Below are 16,296 nucleotides of genomic sequence, written 5' to 3'. Positions count from 1 at the left end.
ATCTGGGTGAAAAATAAATCAAACAACAAGTGAAGTGTATAATTATTATCCTCTCCTTTGAACCTAAAGGTTTATTTCAGAATGCGTTTAGCCCGCGCCCGGCCGAAGCAACTTGTGTCTTTCCATGTGTTCATGCCAACCCCAGGGTCCAATTTTATAAAGCTGCTGAGCAGGAAATTTTGCTTAACAACATTTTCGCTAAGTAAAAAAGATACCAGTCATAAATTTATACATGTGGAATGCTATTTTGGATGGTAACCCCACTCTGGTAATCATAATAATTATATAGTGCTAAAAGTTACTTTTTTGTGCTGTTAAAGGCACTGTACACGGTTGGTTAAGCCGAAAAAAAAACGAGGAGGAAGAGGGGCTTTTTATTTCAAGATGGCCGCCATTTTTTGTTAAAATGTCAATATCCATTGTTTTTTTCTACTGCTAAAATACACAAAACATAAAGGAAACGATTTAGTCGAGGCATTCAGACAAGACATTCAAATTGTTTTTGCTGAGATCATTTAAAATAATCCTATTTAAAAAAAAGGGGGGGGGGAAGTAAAATAAAAATAAAATAAAAAAGGAGGCGGCCTGTAAAGAGGAAGCGGGCGGGGACGCTAATATGTTTCTGTTTTTACTTGGCCTTATGTCAAAGAACAGTGTTCTCACTTTGTGTATCCCAATTTATTATGCATAAAATAACAAATCTGTGAAAAGTTGGGTTCAATTGGTCATCGAAGTTGCAAGAAAAAGATGAAAGAAAAAAAACACGAATTTTTGTGCTTTTAGAGATAGGAATTTAAGTGAGAGATTACGTCTTTATCAAAACCTACATTACTTCAGAGGGAGTCGTTTCCCATGTAATACTATCAACAGTTCTCCAATGCTCGTTCCCAAGTCAGTTTTTAAAAGGCAGTGGACACTATTGGTAATTACTCAAAATAATTATCGGCATAAAACCTTACTTGGTGACGAGTAATGGGGAGAGGTTGACGGTATAAATAATTGTGAGAAGGCTCCCACTGAAGTGCCATAGTTTTAGAGAAAGACGTAATTTTCCACGAATTTAATTTCGAGACCTCAGATTTAGAACTCGAAATCAATCATCTAAACGCACACAACTTCGTCTGACAAGGGTGTTTTTTCTTTCATTATTATGTCGCAAGTTCGATGACCGATTGAGCTAAAATTTTCACAGGTTAGTTATATTAAATGCTTATGTTGAGATACACCAACTGTGAAGGCTAGTCTTTGACAATTACCAAGTGTCCACCGCCTTTAAATTAATATTTGTTTTGAGTAACTACCAAACGTGTACCTTCCCTTTAAGCTCTATGAAAGTGGGCCCAGGCTACAAGAAACTAATTAGCATAACAAAGCTCTCTTCATAACTGACAATAGTCATTGAACAGATTTATTCTTTATTTGTTTATTTATTATCTGACAGGACCTCAATAATAAATTTGAATCCAGAGGCACTTTTTAATAGAAAGACAACCTTTTATTTAAAAAGCATGTTCTCCATGTAAAACACAAAGATAAATAAAATAAACAATCTATCTATTTGAATCTAAAAACTTTAATGAAATTTTGAGCCCCTTCCCCCCCCCCCCCCCCCACAAAAAAAAGATATGTGAAACTTTGCTTGGCTTCAAATGTCTGAACCAAGGGTAACTTTAAAGAATAACAAGATTGGTTGAGTAGGGACTCTAATCTATCTCAAACTTGGTTATTCTCAAAACCAATACTTCTCCAACAAAGATAAATATCTGCTTTTCTGAACGGTATTTCACGAAATTTATGTAAGGTATGATAGCCAGCTTACATAATATAAAGTATCAGAATATCTTTAACATATAAATTCGAAAGAATATAAGACTTTCTAAAACAAAAATGTAGTCTACTCTTTTATTCATATTTTTCGTTTAATATTATTATGCAATGTATAAGTTAACTTTGCAGCATATAGCTGTTTATTACAATAGTCTCATATTATTATGTACACCAATTAATTTTACATAGTTTTAACGCACAAAGAACAGCTCGTTCAATCATCTGCCTCCTTTTGGCCTCAGGGATGGCTCTTCTTGAGAGTGTGACGTCTTATTCAATGGGTCTATAGACCTTTCTATTGTTGATCAAAGTGCGCCAGTTGGCGCTGGCATGGCCAGCTATTAACATGTTAACCACACAATCAATCGTGTTTAAATTCAATACTCAAATTCAATAAAATGAATACTTTTGTAACATTTGTACAAACGATGACTATCTGCTTTTGCTATGAATTTATGGCTTTCCATAGTTTTTCAAGCTTGTTCGGCAAAAATTGTTGCTTTGACATCGCAATAAAAAGTTCATAGGTCAATACTGAGTATGCCACTTGGGTCAGAGTAAGTCTCCATGACTACGGTAATGATCCAACTTGAATACCAGTTCCGCGATCTGTCCCTCAACAACCTAAGAAAAAAAACAGAGAAGACAGCACTGAGTTTATTTACTAAAAAACTGAAAACCCAATCACTATTGCAGGCCTACTACCCACATAATACAAACTAATGTCCCGCCTAAACGAGGTCCCATTTTTATAAAACCCTCTTTTGGCCAAGTGTTTGAATAAAACAAAATTGCACCACTGGGGGGGGGGGGGGGGGTCAAACCATCAGGTCAAATTCTCAAAATAATTTCTTTTTTCAACAAAAAATTTGACATTAATAAGTTAATTTCTTACATCACGGGCTCTAAAAAATCATCTTTGTCCGATATTCAGAGCTGAAAAAATACAAGGTCAAGAGTTCAAGGACCTGTTTGTGTTACTCAAAAGCCTCATGACCCAAAACGATAAAATTCGAGTTTCCTATAGGACCAAACTAATTGTGAGCAAATTTAAAGAAATTCTGTGGCATTGACCCCAAATTGCACCGTATTTGCCTGATGAAAAGTTATCTGCCCAGGGACACATAATATTACAAACCAAATCAGTAAGTTAGTTACAAACCTGTAGAGAAAACGAAAACCAGTAAGTTATTTACAAACCTGTAGAGAAGACAAAAATCAATAAGTTATTTATGAATCTGTAGAGAAAACAAAAAGGAATTAGTTATTTACAAACCTGTAGAGAAGAAAAAAATCAATAAGTTATTTACAAACCTGTAGAGAAGACAAAAATCAATAAGTTATTTACAAACCTGTAGAGAAAATAAAAAATAATAAGTTAATTACAAACCTGTAGAGAAAACAAAAATTAATTAGTTATTTACAAACCTGTAGAGAAAACAAAAATCAATAAGTTATTTACAAACCTATAGAGAAAACAAAAATTAATAAGTTATTTACAAACCTGTAGAGAAAACAAAAAATAATAAGTTAATTACAAACCTGTAGAGAAAACAAAAATTAATTAGTTATTTACAAACCTGTAGAGAAAACGAAAATCAGTAAGTTAATTACAAACCTATAGAGAAAACAAAAATTAATAAGTTATTTACAAATCTGTAGAGAAAACAAAAAGGAATTAGTTATTTACAAACCTGTAGAGAAGACAAAAATCAATAAGTTATTTACAAACCTGTAGAGAAAATAAAAAATAAAAAGTTGATTACAAACCTGTAGAGAAAGAAAAATTAATTAGTTAATTACAAACCTGTAGAGAAAATAAAAATTAATAAGTTATTTACAAACCTGTAGACAAAACGAAAATTAGTAAGTTATTTACAAACCTGTAGAGAAGACAAAAATCAATAAGTTAGTTGAAAATCTGTAGAGAAGACAAAAATCAATAAGTTAATTACAAACCTGTAGAGAAAATAAAAATAATAAGTTAATTACAAACCTGTAAAGAAAATAAAAATTTATAAGTTATTTACAAACCTGTAGAGAAAACAAAAGTTAATAAGTTATTTACAAACCTATAGAGAAAACAAAAATTACTTAGTTATTTACAAACCTGTAGACAAAATAAAAAGTAATAAGTTATTTACAAACCTGTAGAGAAAATAAAAATTGATAAGTTAGTTACCAAACCTGCAGAGAAAACAAAAAGTAATAAGTTATTTACAAACCTATAGAGAAAACAAGAATTAATAAGTTATTTACAAACCTGTAGAGAAGATAAAAATCAATAAGTTAGTTTACCAAACCTGTAGAGAAAACAAACAGTAATAAGTTATTTACAAACCTGTAGAGAAAATAAAAATTGACAAGTTATTTACAAACCTATAGAGAAAACAAAAATTAATTAGTTATTTACAAATCTGTAGAGAGAACAAAAAGTAGTTATTTACAAACCTGTAGAGAAAACAAAAATTTAAAAGTTATTTACAAACCTGTAGAGAAGATAAAAATCAATAAGTTATTTACAAACCTGTAGAGAAGATAAAAATCAATAAGTTAGTTACAAACCTGTAGACAAAATAAAAAATAATTAGTTATTTACAAATCTGTAGAGAAAATAAAAATTGACAAGTTATTTACAAACCTATAGAGAAAACAAAAATTAATTAGTTATTTACAAATCTGTAGAGAGAAAAAAAAAGTAGTTATTTACAAACCTGTAGAGAAGGCAAAAATCAATAAGTTATTTACAAACCTGTAGAGAAAATAAAAAATAAAAAGTTGATTACAAACCTGTAGAGAAAGAAAAATTAATTAGTTAATTACAAACCTGTAGAGAAAATAAAAATTAATAAGTTATTTACAAACCTGTAGACAAAACGAAAATTAGTAAGTTATTTACAAACCTGTAGAGAAGACAAAAATCAATAAGTTAGTTGAAAATCTGTAGAGAAGACAAAAATCAATAAGTTAATTACAAACCTGTAGAGAAAATAAAAATAATAAGTTAATTACAAACCTGTAAAGAAAATAAAAATTTATAAGTTATTTACAAACCTGTAGAGAAAACAAAAGTTAATAAGTTATTTACAAACCTATAGAGAAAACAAAAATTACTTAGTTATTTACAAACCTGTAGACAAAATAAAAAGTAATAAGTTATTTACAAACCTGTAGAGAAAATAAAAATTGATAAGTTAGTTACCAAACCTGCAGAGAAAACAAAAAGTAATAAGTTATTTACAAACCTATAGAGAAAACAAGAATTAATAAGTTATTTACAAACCTGTAGAGAAGATAAAAATCAATAAGTTAGTTTACCAAACCTGTAGAGAAAACAAACAGTAATAAGTTATTTACAAACCTGTAGAGAAAATAAAAATTGACAAGTTATTTACAAACCTATAGAGAAAACAAAAATTAATTAGTTATTTACAAATCTGTAGAGAGAACAAAAAGTAGTTATTTACAAACCTGTAGAGAAAACAAAAATTTAAAAGTTATTTACAAACCTGTAGAGAAGATAAAAATCAATAAGTTATTTACAAACCTGTAGAGAAGATAAAAATCAATAAGTTAGTTACAAACCTGTAGACAAAATAAAAAATAAATAGTTATTTACAAATCTGTAGAGAAAATAAAAATTGACAAGTTATTTACAAACCTATAGAGAAAACAAAAATTAATTAGTTATTTACAAATCTGTAGAGAGAAAAAAAAGTAGTTATTTACAAACCTGTAGAGAAAACAAAAATTTAAAAGTTATTTACAAACCTGTAGAGAAGATAAAAATCAATAAGTTATTTACAAACCTGTAGAGAAGATAAAAATCAATAAGTTATTTACAAACCTGTAGAGAAGATAAAAATCAATAAGTTATTTACAAACCTGTAGAGAAAACAAACAGTAATAAGTTATTTACAAACCTGTAGAGAAAATAAAAATTGACAAGTTATTTACAAACCTATAGAGAAAACAAAAATTAATTAGTTATTTACAAATCTGTAGAGAGAAAAAAAAGTAGTTATTTACAAACCTGTAGAGAAAACAAAAATTTAAAAGTTATTTACAAACCTGTAGAGAAGATAAAAATCAATAAGTTATTTACAAACCTGTAGAGAAGATAAAAATCAATAAGTTATTTACAAACCTGTAGAGAAGATAAAAATCAATAAGTTAGTTACAAACCTGTAGACAAAATAAAAAATAATTAGTTATTTACAAATCTGTAGAGAAAATAAAAATTGATAAGTTATTTACAAACCTATAGAGAAAACAAAAATTAATTAGTTATTTCAAATCTGTAGAGAGAAAAAAAAAGTAGTTATTTACAAACCTGTAGAGAAAACAAAAAATTTAAAAGTTATTTACAAACCTGTAGAGAAGATAAAAATCAATAAGTTATTTACAAACCTGTAGAGAAGATAAAAATTAATTAGTTATTTACAAATCTGTAGAGAGAGAAAAAAGTAGTTATTTACAAACCTGTAGAGAAGACAAAAAGTAATAAGTTATTTACAAACCTGTAGAGAAAATAAAAATTGATAAGTTATTTACAAACCTGTAGAGAAAATAAAAATTGATAAGTTATTTACAAACCTGTAGAGAAGACAAAAAACAATTAGTTATTTACAAACCTGTAGAGAAAACGAAAATCAGTAAGTTATTCACAAACCTGTAGAGAAGACAAAAATCCATAAATTATTTACAAACCGTTAGAGAAAATAAAAATGGATAAGTTATTTACAAACCTGTAGAGTAGACAAAAATCAATAAGTTATTCACAAACCTGTAGAGAAGACAAAAATCAATAAGTTATTTACAAACCTGTAGAGAAAACAAAAATTAATAAGTTATTTACAAACCTGTAGAGAAGACAAAAATCAATAAGTTATTTACAAACCTGTAGAGAAGACAAAAAGTAATAAGTTATTTACAAACCTGTAGAGAAAACAAAAATTAATTAGTTATTTACAAATCTGTAGAGAAAACAAAAGTCATAAGTTATTTACAAACCTGTAGAGAAAAAAAGAATCTGATAAGTTATTTACAAACCTATAGAGAAAACAAAAATTAATTAGTTAGTTACAATCTGTAGAGACAACAAAAAGTAATAAGTTATTTACAAACCTGTAGAGAAAACAAAAATTAATAAGTAAGTTACAAACCTGTAGAGAAAACGAAAATCAGTAAGTTATTTACAAATCTGCAGAGAAAACAAAAAGTAATAAGTTATTTACAAACCTGTAGAGAAAACAAAAATTAATAAGTAAGTTACAAACCTGTAGAGAAAACGAAAATCAGTAAGTTATTTACAAACCTGTAGAGAAAACAAAAAGCAATGAGTTAGTTACAAACCAGTAGAGAAAACAAAAATTAACAAGTTAGTTACAATCCTGTAGAGAAAACGAAAATCAGTAATTTATTTACAAACCTGTAGAGAAGACAAAAATCAATAAGAAATTAGTTACAAATCTGTAGAAAAAAACAAAAATCAATAAGTTATTTACAAACCTGTAGAGAAAATAAAAACTAACAAGTTATTTACAAACCTGTAGAGAAAACAAAAATTAATAAGTTATTTACAATTCTGTAGAGAAAACGAAAATCAGTAAGTTATTTACAAACCTGTAGAGAAGACAAAAATTAATTAGTTATTTACAAACCTGTAGAGAAAACAAAAGTCAATAAGTTATTTACAAACCTGTAGAGAAAACAAAAAGCAATGGGTTATTTACAAACCTATAGAGAAAACAAAAAATAATAAGTTAGTTACAAACCTGAAGAGAAAACGAAAATCAGTAAGTTATTTACAAATCTGTAGAGAAGACAAAAATCAATAAGTTAGTTACAAATCTGCAGAGAAAACAAAAGTCAATCAGTTATTTACAAACCTGTAGAGAAAACAAAAAGCAATGGGTTATTTACAAACCTGTAGAGAAAACAAAAAATAATAAGTTAGTTACAAACCTGAAGAGAAAACGAAAATCAGTAAGTTATTTACAAATCTGTAGAGAAGACAAAAACCAATAAGTTAGTTACAAATCTGTAGAGAAAACAAAAATCAATAAGTTATTTACAAACCTGTGTAGAGAAAATAAAAAATAATAAGTTAATTACAAACCTGTAGAGAAACACAATGAATAAGTTCTTTACAAACCTGTAGAGAAAACAAAAATTAAAAGTTATTTACAAACCTGTAGAGAAAACAAAAATTAATAAGTTATTTATAATTTACAAACCTGTAGAGAAAAAAACCCGAATCATGATACATCTCTCATGTACATCATATCTTATGTACCAATTACATACGTGTCCACATGTACACTAGTCAACCACATTACATTAATTTCCTGTCTCAAAACGGCATTAAACTCATGTAAAAACAGTTCAAACCTGTGTGCTGTGAACGCACGATATTTTTTACCTCTTCCTCTGAAAATTTAGACTGCCAAAAAGGTGAATTTCCATCCAAAACATTGATCAAAATCGACATGAAACTCAGCGAAACATGTGTGACTATGGCGTATTTGAAGCAAAGGATTGTGGGATACACGGCCGGCCAAAGGGGGTCATTAATGAAGAGCGAAAGAGGCATAAACTCCCTATAAGGGAAATCCCCGTGGGAAATCTCTTGAGAAAATAAAAAAACACAACACGATAGACCTTTAATTGAGGCAGGACCAACAATTTCGCATCAAATGATCCGGATGGGTGGTCTCGAAGGAGACATTTTGCCTTACTTTTTAGATGACAATAAAATTATATCAACATGAGCAGTGACACAATGAATGTTTTTCACGAGGCCGTTTGTGGAGTGCGCCCTCCCTAGTTTGTTTTAGTCAGTAGTATCAACAGTTCGCTCGGCCCCAGCGGCCAATCTGGGATGGGCTAATCGCTTGCACAGATTCTTGTTCAGGAAGTACGTCACGCGCCCGCGTACAGTGCATAGCAATATGGTGCAGTATGAGTGTGATGCATGATGGGACTGCGCATTATATTAAGCCAATGACAGTGCGTGTTACGTTTGCCCATCCCAGCGCCTTTGGTTAAAGCAAGGCGCTGGGGACGAGCGAATATCAACAGTCAACATGGCGTTTACGCACGTGGGCAAGCAAAAACTGTTCAACTTTGTAAACTTCAGACAATGTTTCTTACACAAGACTAAAAGATTTCTCGTCAAATGAGCCCGTCCATCAAAACCGGAGTATCAACCCACACCCTCAGGGTAAGTTAGTTATATAATTGTTGAATATAAGCTACGTTTCCTTCTTTGGAAGTTGTTGTTTACATTTTTACAGGAAGCATCCCTTTCTCAGTTTTGCTGTCATGTATTGTCAATCAATTGATCCATGGACTCAGGGAGGTGATTGATCACTGATGGGCTGATGGTCCATCCGATCATCAATGTCTGATGTTGTCGATCTCCACGTAACTCATTATGTATAACTTTTGTGCAAAATTCGAAGCGTTGTGCCTTTTTTATGCGCCTACTACACTGCGGTATACGTAGTTCTATAGTCCTCTCCATTTCTTTTTTGAAACTGGATCTCACCAAAAATGGGCTATGTGTTCCTTGTATTGTATTGTATTATATTGTATTGTATTGTATTGTAAGTTGTTGGACTCACAGTAAACATTAAATCTGAATAATAGTGAGATTTCATCAATCATCCCTAAAGTTTTTGGGATAATTGATGAAATGATGTTTGGGCCAAGGCTGATCAGCTGATACTTAACTTAACTTCATGATGGAGGCAACGAGAGGATAACATAATTTAAGAATTCTCAAGCTGCTTTTCCTGAATGATTGAAATGGTGCACCCCAGATGCTGCCATTCAGGATCGTCCCAACATTGTTACTCTTCACTTCAAATTGGTCAAGTTTCTATAGTTGGGGGGGGGGGGGGCGTTTAAAGCCATTGGACACTTTCGGTACAGAAAAAAAATTAAAAGTTTACAGATTTACTGAACAAGAATGGGTTTTCCCGTAATTTTTTCCCGACTCCGATGACCGATTGAGCCTAAATTTTCACAGGTTTGTTATTTGATATAGAAGTTGTGATACACAAAGTGTGGGCCTGTGAACAATACTATTTACCGAAAGTGTCCAATGGCTTTAAAGGGAACCACCCAGATTTCTATTCTACCTGTTATTGACCTTTAATCAAAATGTGATTGCCCCAAATATTTGATTTGTTTTCCTGCTTGATTAAAATGTTATTCATGCAACTATTTTCTGTTCTTTGAATTTTTGTTTATAGAACACTCAGGATGATGACAAGCCTTGGTTCGAACAGCTTAAATGAGACAGCCCCAATGAGATGCAGCATCGTCATGAATTCAAAAACGCCATCTCCTCTCTGCCTAAAGCTACTTCAACTCAACTTGGCTAATTGTTTAACAGTAGGATAAGGTACAATTGATGTTGAATTTGTTTTAATCATATGGAAAGGTTTGCGGTAATAAATGACTATCTCTAATTGGGGTGGCTCTTTGGTTTCAACTCGGTGGTCGATCAGTATGCTCTGATTGTCAAGAAGAACCACCCCAACTCATTAGAGATAGTCGTGGTGTTACCGCAAACCTTTCCATATTGTTTTTTCACCTTGCAAACTTCAAATCCTACGTAATTTTTAATTACAAATATGCACTCAACTTTTCTGCCAATTTGGATCAATCCCAAAATGTTTGACCGGTTGTGCTTGAAATCTTCAACATACCCCACTTGTCTGCCTTTATGGACCTACCAAATAATATTCCTCCTAATATTTATAATTTGTCCTTTTAACTTTCACCACTTTTACCAATCTTAGTCCACCCTAATAAGGAGAAAATGCCTTGGTGCCCTTTCCCTTTCAAAATAAAATAAAGAATACAGGCTTGCAAATTATCACCCCTTCTCGAATACATAATAAACCCTAACACAATACATCACTTCATTCATTATTCTGGTCCTTTGACTTTCTGCTTACAGAACACTCAAGATGATGATGGCAAGCCTCACTTATCAAAGACTGAAAAGAGCCTAAAAAAGATCCAGCATCATCAAGCATTTAGTACGTCATCTTCACACTGCCTCAAGTTACTTCAGTTCAGCTTGGCTATTTAGTTCACTCTCAGGACTTTAAGGTTTGTCTGATGGTGTTTTTTCATCCCTATATACATGTAATATGCACCAACTTATTTGCATGGACGTAAGGACACTCCTTGGTGGGGTGGGGGTGGGGTGACTTGCCCGAAGTATTACACATAACAAAAAGAACACAAGAACCACTTTATAGAACCAGTTTTGTTCTCCATTCCTTTTCTTTCAAATGTGTCTGCCATTTTGAACCTGCCAAAACTTGTTTGAACTATTTTCTTTCAGTCCAATCAACCCCACTATTTACCCCGTCTACTTCCAATATGTACCAAACCTATGCACCCCACTTGTCTGCCATGTACCCCCAACAATTTACCCCTTCTACTTCCAATCTGTATCAACCCAAAACAGTCACCCCCTTGTCTGCCATTCAGGACCCACCCCAAACATTTTACCCCTTCTACTTCAAATCTGTACCAATCCTATGCACCCCACTTGTCTGCCATTCAGGACCCACCCCAACATTTTACCCCTTTCAATTCAAATCTGTATCGATCCTTATGCACCCCACTTGTCTGACATTCAGGACCCACCCCCAACGTCTCTCGATCTCACCCCGTCAAATGTACTTTGGCCCATGTTTGATTCCTAGCTAGGGAGATGACCCTGTTTTAGTGTTTGAACATAGAGCTAAAAAATATTTGGTTTGACCATGGAGAAATAAAGAGCCAGTCACATTGCAGCGATAAAGAAAACCATAATGATCATGAGGCAAAGAGAATGCATTCCATTGGTTGAATTGCTCTGCGCCGAATGCTTATTTGAAGGCATGCATTGTTAACATCGTTTCATTATCACTGCAGTGTGACTGGCCCGTAGAACCCTCCATGGTTTGACTCAATGCTTGAGAGTTGGTGTTGCATGTTCTCTCTCTAGTCCATGCCATGAGAGTTTTGCCTCCCTCTGGAAAACTTGTGATCTCTGGCTTCACTCTGTGTTCATAATGAGTCAATGTGGCTGGCTGTCTACTAAAGTCACCCTTATATTTACCTACCTGCACCCGATCAACCCCAACTCGGCTGACTGAGGCTAAAAAATTACAAACTAAAAGCAAAGGACACAAAAGCCAATACCTCTATTATTGCCTTTTGGTCTTTGCCCTGGTGCCACTTTCAAAGTTTGTTATAGGCTTAAATTAAAATAGTCTTGCCCCTTTAAGCTAACGGTACTTAAATTTCTCCTTTCTGTTTTGGGTTACCGCCCTTCCCCCTCCCCCACCCCTAATAAAAACAGAATTACCACTTGGGAAAGTAAACACAGGCAAACTCTGTATTGAAGGGTATTTTATTTTGTTGCTTCCTTGTTTTACTCCAGATGGATCGCATTGCCCTGGACTGTTCAACTCACGGTGAATATGAATTTATCAAATTCAAGGACTAGCAGTTTCACCATTAATCAGTTTTGAACTTCCCTGCTTCAAATTATAATGGTGAGTTCTCAAATTTTATACTCTCATCACCAATTGTCTGAATTTAGATACCAACCATCTAATTTGTCAACCAGCCCCTATTCCTAACATGCCCTGGCCCTCTATTCTGCCAATCTCAAGCCACGCCCCTGACATAGCAATCCCCTCTTGTCCTTTTGGACCCTTCCCCAATTTGTTTACCTCTTCTAGTACTCCAAACCTTCCACTTTTCTGCCATTCTGTTGACCCTTCTCCATTTCATTACCCTCCTAGTGTCCAGTATGCAACCATCCCAAGATCCCCAATAATTGATTGCTATTTTGTACCCCCCCCCCCAAATATGGTACCCTATCAAGTCAAATCTGTAATTTTATCCCATAATGCACCCTTTTTTTGCCATCTCAACCTGTCCCAAACATGTTACCCCTTCTACTTTAAAAGCACCAATCCCAAATCCCCCCACTTGTCTGCCATTGTGGCCCCACCCAAATACCTTAGCCATTCTCTACTTCAGGCAACTAGCATCAGGGTCAACCCCCTATGTCTTTAATTCCCACTTGTAAACAATGTAAACAAAATTGATGTTTCTGATGAAGTTTATTTAAAACAACATTCAAAACAACATTAAAGCAGCAGTGAAACAAAAAAGTTTTTTACAGTAATCTAACCAAAATATGCACCCCACTTTTCTACCTCTCAGGATCCGCCCCCAACATGATACCCTTCATTACAAGGTGTATCTGAGGCCCACATACTTACAAAAAAAAAGGTTTCTCAATTTGGCTTTTTACAAGAAAGGAGGCCACTTTTGTAATCCAAGATAGCATTTTTTCACCCAACTGGCATCTAGGTCAGCTCCCTATGTCTATAATTCACACTCATTGAAAACTGCTAACAAAATGAGAATGTTAACAAACAGATGTTTTTCTGATAAAAGTTTATTAACAACAGCATTAAAAACATAATGGAAGCAGCAGTGAAAAATCCAAAATATGCACCCCACTTTCTACCTTGCTGGATCCGCCCCAACATGATACCCCTTCTACTTCAAAATGTATCTTAGGCCCACATACTTTAAAAAAACAAAACAGTTTCTCGTTTTGGCTTTTTACACTTTGTAAATCCATGATAGCTTTTTTTTACCCAACTAGCATCTAGGTCAACCCCCTATCTCTTTAATTCCCACTCAATAAAAACTGCTAAAAAATGAAAATGTTAAAAAAGGTATGTTTTCTGATGGGAATTTATTTCAAACAACATAAAAAACAATATTAAAGCAGCAGTGAAAAAAAAGTGTTATAGTTTTCACGGCAATCTAAAGTATATCCAAAATATGCACCCCACTTTTCTACCTCCCAGGATCCGCCCCAACATGTAACCCCTTGTACTTCAATCTGAAGCCCACATACATTACTTTAAAGGAACACGTTGCCTTGGATCGGTCGAGTTGGTCTTTGAAAAGCGTTTGTAACCGTTTGTTATAAAATGCATATGGTTAGAAAGATGTTTTAAAAGTAGAATACAATGGTCCACACAAACATGCATCGAAATTGCGTGGTTTTCCTTTTACCTTAGTTCGCACAGTAAAAGGGAAACCATGCAATTTCAAGGCAAATGTGTGTGGATTACACCAAAGACCAACTCGTCCAATCCAGGGCAACGTGTTCCTTTTGTTTCTCGTTTTGGCTTTGTACAAGAAAGAAGAAGGCCACCTTTTTAATCACAAATATGATTTTTTTCCTCACCCAAGTGGCATCTAACTCCCATGTCCATAATTCCCACTCATTTAAAACTGCTAAAAAATTAGAATGTAAAAAAAAAAAAAAAAATCTTTTCTGATAAAAAATAATTCACAACAATATTAAAGCATTATTGAAGCAGCAGTTAACTTAGGTGATCTAAGGTATCAATCACCATTGTCCCCACTCCTCTGCCATTTAGGATTCGCCTCCAACATGTTACCCCGCTTACTTCAAATCTGTATCAATTCAATATGCACTCCCCTTGTCTGCCTTTCAGGACCCACCCTATACATTTTACTTACTTTTCAATTCAATTCAAGAATACATTTATTTCCATACTCTCATAAAAGAATAACAACAGTTACATTATATTACGGAGTAAAGCAAAACATTTCTTTAAGTAAGAGTAAACATAAATAAATAAATAAATAATACTTCAAATCTGTACCAATCTGAATCATGCACCCCACTCTTCTACCATTCAGGACCCGCCCCTAACATTAAACTTTAAATCTGTATCAACCAAGACATGTAGGCCTACCCCTTGTCTGCCATTTAGGCCCAAACCCCAACATGTTACCCCGTCTGCTGTAAATATGTTTCAGGCCAAAAGCAAAACATACACACCCCTTGTCTGCTCTTCAGGACCCACCCCTAAAATTTTACCCCTTCTACTTTATCAACCCAAAGTTTATGTATGCAACTTGTTGTCTGTCACTCAGAACCAACCCCAACATTTTTACCCATTTTACTTTGAATCAGTATCAACCCAAAACATGCAACCCCTCACCCCCCCTCTTGTCTGCCATCTCAGGGTCCACCCAAAATGTTTCCCTTCTACTTCAAATCTGTATCAGCTCAGATGCAACCCTTCCGCTGCCATTCAGAAACCCACTCCAAATGTTTACCCTTGACAGTGAATGGGGTCTACTGGTACTTTTTCAGTGAAATAATGTAAAGAAAGTGACACTGTACATCAAATTGAACAATTTAATTGTTTTTTTCCCCTACACTTTCTCAATCTCGCCTCATAACTAGATATGAGGGTACAATGATACGCTATCATCTCATAGACTTGGGTAAGGGGGGGGGGGGGGGCTGTGGTTGAACTTCAAGTCTGTACCCTCCTGTCTTCTGTTCTTGACCCGTCCCCAATACTTTAACCTCTTGTACACAAATCTGTATCACTGCCAAAAGTGATAAACACCAACTTTTTTTCTAGACCCATTGCCAATACTTTTACCCCCTTGTACTTCAAGTCTGTACCATTGCAATTATGGTGCAGCAGAACAAACGGCAGATCATATCATTACAACCTGCCCCCTGTTCAAACCACCTAATGTGATGGATGGGGGTGAGACTACACTAGAGAGTGGCTGCGAGAAGAGCTGGTACACCAAGTGTCGGTTATTAAAGACCCAACCCCAATATTATCACCTTTTTGGATATAACAGCTTTTTGCCAATCTGGATCCACCACCAATCATCAGCCCATGCGGCAAACTGAATTTCATATAACAATATGCACTTGTTTTACCTCAAGGACATGTAATTCATGTTTAAGTTTTTGTCCTTTGATTTTTTTTTTATAGAACACTCAAGATGATAAAAGGCCTTGGTATGAGATGCGCCAGCTTGACTGACGAGAGCCTGTGAGATGCTGCCTCATCATGATTTCAAATACGTCATCTTCTCAGCGTCTCAAGCTAGTTCAGTTCAACTTTGTGATTCATTCAACACTAAGATTGTAAGGTACGTCTCACGTAGTGCGTTTTAACTATTGTAAAAAGATCTGTTTACATGGATTCTTATAAAACCACTCAGACATCAATCTGTACTGTTTACAACCTGATAAACAAAGCTGATATTTATTTCAAAAGCTATTAATTTTAATTCAAAGCAAAGGTGAACTTCGTAAACAGATCTTTACCATGTACAGCCCTATGTGGCTTTTTTTGTTATGAAGTAAAAACTTTGCTGAATATTGTTGTGTGCATTTTGTAGCTCCATTGAATCATCAGGCCTTGCAGAGACAAGTTACGCAGCAATTGCCCCCATGCACGCGGCCTTGGTCATTGCCTTGGTGCCCATTGAAATGTTCTGGTACTAATTCAAATTTCCCTCACACTCTGGCATTTTACTGAGAAAAAGTTGCCTTGCCCTTACGAGAATGAAGCA

General features: G+C 33.9%; 1 long non-coding RNA gene across 1 annotated transcript; it reads left to right on the top strand.

Annotated features, from left to right (window-relative positions):
* The first annotated feature begins 10,814 nt into the window (after window positions 1-10,814).
* Window positions 10,815-15,763, top strand: LOC117302112. Its single transcript, XR_004520385.1, has 3 exons — window positions 10,815-10,956; window positions 12,284-12,398; window positions 15,711-15,763. It is a non-coding gene; the product is annotated as an uncharacterized LOC117302112 (long non-coding RNA).
* Window positions 15,764-16,296: the final 533 nt, after the last annotated feature.

The sequence above is a fragment of the Asterias rubens genome, chromosome 18 (genome assembly GCF_902459465.1).
Source record: "Asterias rubens chromosome 18, eAstRub1.3, whole genome shotgun sequence".
In the NCBI taxonomy this organism is placed as follows: Eukaryota; Metazoa; Echinodermata; class Asteroidea; order Forcipulatida; family Asteriidae; genus Asterias; species Asterias rubens.
Note: the sequence above shows the minus strand (reverse complement) of the source record. Positions and strands in the feature narration are given on the sequence as shown.